Source organism: Aegilops tauschii, chromosome 3, assembly GCF_002575655.3.
Source record: "Aegilops tauschii subsp. strangulata cultivar AL8/78 chromosome 3, Aet v6.0, whole genome shotgun sequence".
NCBI classification, from domain to species: domain Eukaryota; kingdom Viridiplantae; phylum Streptophyta; class Magnoliopsida; order Poales; family Poaceae; genus Aegilops; species Aegilops tauschii.
In genome coordinates, this window is record NC_053037.3 from 337,637,465 (window position 1) to 337,647,336 (window position 9,872).

The following is a 9,872-nucleotide window of genomic DNA, read 5'->3' on the forward strand; positions in this document are numbered from 1 at the left end:
GGAGAAAAGAAACGGAGAGAGAGAAGACAGGGAGAGTTGAGCGGTGGGAATGGGAAGATAAGGTCGCCGCCGCTTTTCTCATGGGACCCGTACGAGGACGCGTTCAAAGTAGTAGCCATGCGTGGTTGCGTGCCGCTCTGGTCAATTCGATCAGGCCAAATCCAACGGCGCGCGCGTCCGGCCGGCACGCCGAGTCGAAAGGTTTCCCCAAATTAATTGTGAAATCAACTAATGTACATCGGAACAGTTGGCAATATGTGGAATGACCTGCTCTACATGAAACATACGGCAACCATATTAAGGAATAAGAGACGAACATAAAAGTTCCATTGAGCATCATTTCATCTGTTTTCTCTCTTCCCTATTCCCTTCAATTTAATATTTCGGTGCTGCTAAAAATCAGTCGAGTCTTAGACCATTAGATCTACTGCTGCTTTTAGATGCGTGCAATCTGCTTTTAACTGTAAACTAGATCATTGACGGCGCGCGTTGCCGCGCTCATCTATTTATACGATAAAATGATAAAAGAAAATTGTAAATAAATGCCACATAGAACACATTAAATTTGCATAAAGACAAACATATATGTCATTTAAGGGAAAACTCAAGGTTCATGGATACAAATTGGCTTGGTATGGCAGCATACACAATAATGTTCACGGAGTAAAACCAATCAGAACCTGGAAAGGTAAGCGACAGAAAAATAAACATGTATGACTCCGTGAACATGAAAGCTGATTGCAATAAATACAAGCAGGAAAGTTATAAGAGGAATTTTTGCCCTACATAACAAAGCAAATTAAATTTATCAAGTGTACTTTGTTTCCTTGTTTAGCGTCCTCTGGGTATACTTCTATCAAACTCATTGAGCATAATGCAATCCCAACAAAATGCAAGTTTGAGAAGGCAAAGATTCTAATATCGCAAATAAAAAATGGTATGATCAGCGAGATATAAACCAATATAAAATATATCAAGAACAAATTAGACGTGGATGTTTCCTTTTTATATCTGTCAAAGCGCACTCCATCTGTGTTACACATAACTTGAAAAAATTGAAAGAGCAAATCAACACATAAGATCACCAACAAATAGCTAATAAAGGAATGGGATATGACGGTGGGAAATCATTACTGCCATGCACTCAATCAATAGAGTGCAAATTTGTTTTCTCCAGCAGAAAACAACATATATACCTTACAGCAAATGTGATACACATAATAACAACTGTAATAATTGAATGGTAAAAATAGGAAAGAACCTGGTAAAATTCAAGCATCAAGACAGAATCTTTGTAAGGTACAAATATCATGAGAAGACACCCATATAAGATGTTCTGACTAATATAAATACATACCAAGAATCATTACAGAAAATATCAATTTGGGGCTGAGCGGCTGCGTTCACCTGAGTGTCTACATCTAGTTTGTTGACAGCGAAGGGCTCTGGACATGAATTGCCATTAGTTAAGAGTGAGCTGCAACAGAACAAAAGAATTAATCCTAGCAACTAATTCACAAGGAAATCTCACATTTAGGATAGATCATGGACTTAGTTTTTTGAACAACCGTAAGCTATCAGATATGTACCTCACAACTTTGCAACAATAGGATGATTTGAGTTTTAAAAACTGATAGTATTTAGTGAAAAATTGAAAAACCTTGTCTTTTAGTACTATACCATGTGAGATAGCTACAGTAAATTCTAGAGATCTATGATTTGAGTGTATTTGGCTACTAGTCATACTGGTTTCAAGGGCTAAGTGACAGATAGATTGGAGTGCTCCAGTTTACTGATTTCATCTACGGAGGCTGATCGGTTCAAGATGATATCATCAAATATGTTTATTTATATTGCATGCATTGGTGGCATCCATAAGAACCCAATTATAAGAGCTGACCAAGAAACTCTTGAACCTGATAATAGAAAATTAACCACTGATGAGATTGCGCATGTGATAGGATTAAAAAAATGTGCTTCTAATTTGCTTACCAGGGTCTCTTCCCGGACTTGAGGATGTGCGCATCATAGCACAATGTGACTGACTGGAGCAGAGATGCGGGCGCGACCGCGGCAGTAACCTAGCACACAAATCAACAATTGGTGCAGAGCATTGTACAAGATGAACGACATCGTATATGGAGAAAAAATAATAATTCATCTACAGGATGGTGATTAAGTACACAGCAAACCAATCTGACTGGAATCATCACTAAATCTTGAGGTGACAAACTCTGAAAAAGAAATCTCTTCAAGCAAGGGGACGTATAGACAATACCATGTTGGCAGAACACAAAGATTCAGCCCGTGAGAGGAGAGGAATCGAGAAGGACTGGGCTTTATGTTCGTCACTTCACGCCACCACAAGAGGAGGGCTCCATCACTATCGTCAAGATAGAAGAAAATCTGCGGCAGCGGCGGCAAGGACGATAGAAGCCATTGGCTACATGCCCGGAGGTTGGGAGAGAAGAAAGAACCTGCGGGGATGGCGGTGGCGACGCCGGCACAACCCACTGGAATGCGAGGCGAGAGCAAGGAGGATCCCCTCGAGTGCAACTCACGTCGGCTGGATCCCCTCGACCACCGGTTCCCTCGCCCATGTCGCGTCGGCTTCATCCCCTCCCGGGATGGATCCCCTTGCTCGTGTCACCTCAGTTTGGTCCCCGCCTAGGTTTTTTTTAGAGTTAATTACACTATTGGTACATAAACTTGCAGCGCACAAAATAACTCAAATTAGCCCATAAACTTGCTTTACGGGAGTAAACTGATACAAATTAGTTGAAACCTGCCACGTCGGCTCTAGGAACTTGGCCTTCATCCAGATTAATTTACAGGAACCCCGCTGTATGATGTAAATAGATCCCCGAGTAGCCTAGCCAGCCTCTCTGTTCACCACGCACCAGCCAAATCCTTAGCGGTTCTTCTCTGTTCTTCCCACAAATTCACACTCGACCGAGGCAGCCTTCCTCTCAAGCCAAATCCCTAACCCTTGACAGTGGCAACGGCCGCGGCAACGACGGAAGAAGGTGGCTCGCCGTGACGGGGCATCGTCGTCGGCGGATAGTCTCCTCGTGGGCGCATGGCCCATGGGCGACGGCGGTGGCAATGTCGGTCCCGATGGCGGCCTGGGCGACGGTTGTACTGAAGAATGGCGGGTGACATCTGAGCTTCATTTCGGCCCAAAAAAAATCCGGAGGTGCTTTTCTATTCGTAATTTCTCGTGTCCTACAGTATGTGACTTTGTGAGTAGAACTCAACAATTTTTGCACAATCAAATGCAAATGGCCACTGAGTATCATTTTGATGGGTTTATTCCACCATCTGAGTATTGCCCTGACTTTTATGACATTGAGAAGAAGGAGAATTGCGGGCATTTTCGTAGCCCTGTTCTTAGAGTGTGTACAGAAGGATTCGACGCAGGGCGTAGGTTTCTAGACTTTCATCTGAGTTATGTAAATAGTGGTAGTGAAAAGATTTAAACGACACTTGTTTCAGTCACAAAACTATGAAAGTAATCACATCACAAGATTATGATCAAACAACAGCAACTCCACTGTAGCAGAACACTACTTTCTGCAACTCTCAACATCACACCCAACACGGGTTTCAGTAAACTATGACAAGCGGGCGGAAATACCACAAAACAACACCTTTCATCTACCGACGCCTAATTATCAACCATACGCACCACAGAAAAACCATATGCGAGCGAATATACCACTGATCAGATCGGATGAAAACCCTAGCGATAAGAGACGCCGTTACAGGTGGGACAATCCGACATAGAAGAAGGAAAGTGATTTCATACCGTAGTCAGGTGGAAACTCACTAATGCCGCGAGCACGCGGCTCCATCCAGCGTCGATTTCGTCCGCGGCGACCATCGCACCGTCGCCGACGAGAAACAGAAAGACGAAAGGGCCGATGAGAAACGAAAACCGAAGTGACCGATGTGTGCCTCTCATCCGACGGGCAGGTTTCGGACTAATTTGTATCCGTTTGTTCCCACAAAGTAAGTTTAGGGGGCTAACTTGAGTCAATCTGCAAGTTTTTGTATGAAATTGTACCCTCGCTGCAAGTTTATGTATCAATAGTGTAATTAACTCTTTTTTTAGACAATCGTCGCCTCGGCTTGTATACAACACTGAACGATAAATGGGCCAATGAAGCCCAATCAACCACAAACCTTGAAAAAAGTCCTCAGAATAGCAGCCCATTAGGACATGAGGCCCAGGTCGCGGTAAACTGTGCTGAAACAAAGATCTGACGGCCAGAAACGATTCCAACGCGAAATCTGACGGCCGAAATCGCTGAGGGCGTGAGAGAGCGGTTTAGGTTCAGTTTTACTGTTCTAAATTGGCCCGTGTAGATGGACGGACTATTGGGCTGCTTTCGTGTCTTATTTTATTTTTGTCAGCTTTGGTCGGTGGGCTGGGCAGGGGAGTGGCCGGTGTGTCTTTTTTCTTTGGCCTGTAATTTTTATAAAGTGTAAGAGTGATCCCTGATTAGGAAAAGAACTGTATACTTTTCTAAGAAAAAGGAAAAGAATCTGTATACTGTAGTAGCATCTTTTCTGAGTTTTTCTCCTCATTATTTTCTAGAATCTGTGTGCGTATGTGTGCTTGTTGTTGATAGATTAGATCCTTATTGTATAGTTTTTGGATATAGTTTTTTCTAGTGCAGCATCCATTTTTTAGAACCAGAATTTTCTTTTTTTGAGATGTGTGTATGCGCAGCATTTTTGTATAGAACAAGCATCCATATCTTCTTTTTCTAGTTTTTTTAGCTTTGGCTTTGTGTTAAGTATGTCAGTCGAAAAGAAGTATAGATGAAAATATTTAATTCTAAAAATATCTATTTTATGTCGATTTGCTATTCTCAGACGACCAAGGATTAGCCAAGTCTTAGTCAATTCGGTAGCAAGCGGACCTCAACTGCAAGGGTTGCCTCAGAATGCAACTATATGTCTCCAAAGCAAAAAAGAATACTAGTTTTCTTTTGTTTGTTTTGTTTTTCTCTCATGTCCAATCGTTTGCTTTCAGTGTTTTTGGTGACGGGCTGTTTTAGGGTGCGCCTGGGCGTGGGCATGGATGTGTGATGGCCTGGCTTTTTCTGGTTTTATTTTTGTGTTCTTTTTTATTTATTTTTCATGCTTCTTTTTTATCTTCTTGCAAGTGATTTTCAACAAAAAAATTGGCGTCACTGCTCGATGGCCAGATCACTTGGTCGCGATGAACAGCCCCCTTTTTTTTGACAATCTCCCATCTTGTTTCCCTTCCCCGCTTCGTCCTCCCCTAGGGCGACTCGGGCGGCCAGAAACCTAGCCGCCGCCGCCGCAAACTCCCTCCTCCTCTCCCTCCGCCGCCGCCGGGCTAAGCACGGGGGCCGACGGCGGTGGCGGGGGATCTCCTCTCTCGCGCGTCTCGGAGGTGGGGCGGACCCCAAGGCGTGCGGTGGCGCGACCGATCTGGGATCTGCGGCGCGACGGATGGCTGCAGGCGGCGGGAGGCCGGCCCGTCCTCGGACGGCGATGGCTTGGCGCGGCGGAGGCCAGGGCTGCAGGCGTTGCGGATGGCCCTTCGGGCGGCGGCGGCCGACTTGGCTGCGATGGCGTGCATGCTGCCTTCAGATCGGCGACGGCGGCATGGAGGGCCTGGTGGTCTCGTCGGCGGCACCTCCGATCAAATCTGTTCTGACCGGTGCAGCCGGCGGTGGTGGTCATCTCTTCCGTCAGAGGTGGTCGGCCTGAGGCTGGGTGTTCGGATCTCGGGAGCCGTCATCTGGCACCAGCTGCGAGTCGGGGAGATGTAGTTGCCGGTGAAAACCGAGCCGACGGCGGGCGATGGCGGCGTTCCACGTCGTTACCTTGATGAAGGCATCGTCATGTGACTACCGTCGACCCACTCGTATTGCTCTGGGGGAAACCCTAGGATCTGGTGTTCCAGACCGGACGATGGTGGCACTGCGGTGTCGTTTCTCCCTTGGGAGCATCGTTTTATGGAGCAGCGCTGGAAGTCAGAGGCAGGAGGTGGAGCAGCTTCGTCTTGCACGGAGTTTCGGTGGAGATGTCAAGTCATGCCTGACCGACAGGTGCTACGGTTGGTCATGCCTAGTCGGCAGGTGCTACGCACGACAGATCCTTCAAGGGCTTCAAGCTGTGTTGGCTGGCATGGCGCTGAGGTGTATCAGTGGCGACCGCGACGTGTTCAGCTGTTTGCGCGCAGGGAGGAGGTGCCGTTGGGCGCCATGGTGGCGCCGACGATAGCTGGACCGAGCAAGGTTGATGCATCAGTATAGTTCTGAAGATGGAGCGGTGGCAGTTGGCGACGGCGGCCTCTGAGAGCACGCCGGACCAGTGTGTGCCCCAGACCCGGCAAGTGGCTAGGTTGGGGTCTCGGGTCTTAGATGTTAGGCTTGGCTGCGATGTCTGTTTGGTATTAGGCCCAGGCTATCTACGCCCCTTCATCAACTGGATAGGTGTAGCGACAGTTTGTTGCTTAGACGGCGGCTTTAGCCTTACTGTCGTATGATTTTATAAGGTCTTGTGAGAATAATTAATAAAGTGGCCGTATGCATCGTCCAGATGCAGAGGCCGGGGTCATCCTCCTTGTCTAAAAAAACAAAAAAATCGGCGTCCTCGTGACATTGATTTTATTTTTTATTTTTTACCTTTTTTCATTTTTCATTTTTTATTTATAATTTCTTTTTTATTTGCTCTTAAAAAATTCCTTGTTTCATTTTTTATTTATATTTTCTCTTTTTATTGATTTTAAAACCTTTTTCTCTGGATAAATCTGATTTGATAAACTCACTATGGCAACAATGCACCCACTGACAGATCTGTGGGCTTATTTTGGTGGAAATCCATCATTAAATTGCTTCCTACCTTCAAAGAGATGGCAATCTGCGTAGTAGGTCAAGGTTCTTTAGCTCTTTTTTGCCATGATAAATGGACTCATACTGCACTCAAACAACAGTTCCCAGAGTTGTTCTCTTTTGCTCTGAATGGACTGCTCTCAGTAAGAGAAGCTGCAGACTCTGATTCTTTTCAAGAATTATTTCACAGACCATTGTCAGTTCAAGCTTTTGCACAGTTTCATCAAGCCAAGAACTACCTAGATCAAGTAAACCCCAACAGCTCCCCTGACAAATGGAAATATGTCTGAACTCTTCCTCCTTTTTACCATCTAAAGCATACAATTTTCTGATTCAAGGGGAGAATGCTCACCCTATCTTCAAGAAGATTTGGTCTGCTGCTATTATGTTGAGATATAAGATCTTCTTCCGGCTCTTGTTACATGATTTTTTTGAAACGAAGGCATAAGATTTGCCTCATCTATTAAATAAGGAGAGAATAGAGTTTAGAGTTTTACAGGACACCCCATACAAGCAACATGACAATTACTCACACGAAATGGTAGTCCCTAGTTTCTTTGCGCCCGCAGTAACCCATAACTTTGCCTCTCCAATGATGGTTTGGAGGGGACTAGGCGGTGGCGCAAATTTTTACCGAAATACCCTAGCATTTTGCTCGTTCCAAATGGTCCAAGAGGTGAGCATGATGAGAGAGGCCATGGCATGCCAATTCGGGTTTCGGTCATCGGTTCGCTTGACCCACCACTCCTTGACGGATTCATCAAGATGCCATTCAGGAATGTTGACGTGAGGTAGCCCAAGCTTCTCGATGATAGATCTCCAAAGCCTAAGAGTGTAACGACAATTGAAGAAGAGGTGTGGCCCCGTTTCTTGCTCTCTCTTGCATAGTGGACAAAGACCACAATTGACTCAACCACGCTTCTCCAATCGATCGACGGTCCAAATTCGGTCTTGTAGGGCTAGCCACGCAAAGAATTTAATCTTACGGGGTGCCCAAGCCTTCCAAACCATACGGTCCATGGGTGAGAGAGTCAATCCAAGGAACAGAGCCTTGTACGCAGTGGCCGCCGAGTAGACCCCATCGTTCGCGTGCTTCCAAGTAATGTCGTCTTCGGCTTGGTCATCAAGGGGGAAGTCATGAACAAGCATCCAAAGAGTGAAGAATTCGCCAATGTGGCGAATGGAGATACCAGTGTTTGGATTGATTTTGAGAATCCATGCATTCTCATTGAGGGCTTCACGCACCTTCCAATTCTTTCTCCTCGAGGCCTCGTAGATTAATGGAGAACTATCCATGGGTTTCTGCCCAAATAACCAAGGGGAGTCCCAGAATGGTGTTTTTGCACGGTCACCTACAGTAATAGTTGTAGAGGCATAGAAAAACTCGAGGTCCTCGGCGGTGCAAGGGTTACCAAACCCCACCCAAGGCTTGTGCGGCTCCTTCCATTCATACCACAGCCAACAAAGACGTAAAGTCCGCGAAACAAGTCGGTGTCGACTACCCCTAGGCCACCATATTCCTTTGGCCTACAAACTATTTTCCAATTGACTTTGCACTTGGCTCCCGTTGTCTTGTCCGCACTTGACCATAGGAACGACCTCTCCAATTTATTTAGGTTGTTGAGCGTGCTTGGCGGCACAATGAGAGGCGTGATTGAGTAGATCGCTTGGGATGAAATGACCGACTTGACAAGTACCGTGCGGCCGATGGTAGTGATATGTTTGGCCGTCCCAAGTGGCCAATTTGCTCGCCGCCTTGTCCTCAAGGTATTGGAAATCTACCTTTACGAGCTGCCAAATAGAGAGAGGCAAGCCAAGATATTTCACCGGGAAAGTAGCATGAGTTGCAGCCAAGTTCTGAAGAGTGTGCCCAAGATTAAGATGTCTACATCGAATTGGCACAACAGAGCTTTCCTGAAAGTTGGTGCATAGACCTGTCACTTCGCCAAAGCCTCTCAAGATGGAAGCAAGATTGTCAACGTCCCTATTGATAGGAGCCAGAAAAACAGCAGCATCATCCGCATATAGGGAGGTTCTCACCGTAGGCCCCCGCCCACGTATCTTGTGAAGAAGGCCTTTCCGGGTTGCCAAATCCAGAATCTTATGCAGCGGATCAATCGCGATGATGAAAAGCAGGGGGAAATGGGGTCCCCTTGTCGGAACCCCTTCCCATGCTTAATGGGAGGGCTGGGGATGCCACTTAAGAGAATACGAGACGATGACGAGGATAGTAGTGCGGCAATACAAGCCCGGAACCTATCCGGGAATCCCAAACGCCGAAGGAGATCTAACATGTAGCCCCACTTGACGGAGTCAAAGGCCTTTCTTATGTCTAGCTTGAATAGAAGAGTAGGGGTCTTGCACTTGTGTAACCGCCTAGCAAAATTACGAACGCACATGAAGTTGTCATGTATGCTGCGCCTCTGTATGAATGCACTTTGCGCGTTGGAGACAAGGCAGTCCATGTGTGGAGCAAGCCGGAGCGAAAGGACCTTGGCATTTATTCTTGCGATGGCGTGGATGAGACTGATAGGTCTGTAATCAGAGATGCCTTCCACGCCCTCATTCTTGGGCAATAGCACGACATTGGCGGAATTCAACCATTGCAGGTTGGAGGTGTGCAGAGAGTCAAAACACTGGATGACTCTCATGACCGTAAGCTTGATGATGCCCCAACACTTCTTGAAGAAGATCCCTGTGAAGCCATCCGGACCGGGCGCCTTATCACTAGGCATCTCCTTAATGGCCGCCCAAACCTCATCTTTCGTGATGGTGTTGCCCAGGTCGTGCAAGTCATGGGTCTCTATTCGAAGCTCCTCCCAGTTGAAGTCTTTGTTGCTACTGCATCCTGTACCCATGATCTCGGTGAAGTGGGAATGTACGATCTTCTCTTTTTCCTTGTGTTCGGTCACCCACCCATGCGCATTTTTGATCCGGTGAATGTGGTTTTTCCTCCAACTGGCATTGATGCGTCGGTGGAAGAATTTTGTGTTTGCA

The 9,872-nt window shown here is 46.4% G+C and overlaps 1 long non-coding RNA gene across 1 annotated transcript; it reads right to left on the reverse strand.

Annotated features, from left to right (window-relative positions):
* Positions 1-1,109: 1,109 nt before the first annotated feature.
* LOC109782164 (uncharacterized) lies at positions 1,110-2,693 on the reverse strand. The gene is made up of 2 exons (XR_012204996.1): positions 1,993-2,693; positions 1,110-1,916 (listed from the first exon to the last, which is right to left on the reverse strand). It is a non-coding gene; the product is annotated as an uncharacterized lncRNA (long non-coding RNA).
* Between the last annotated feature and the right edge of the window lie 7,179 nt (positions 2,694-9,872).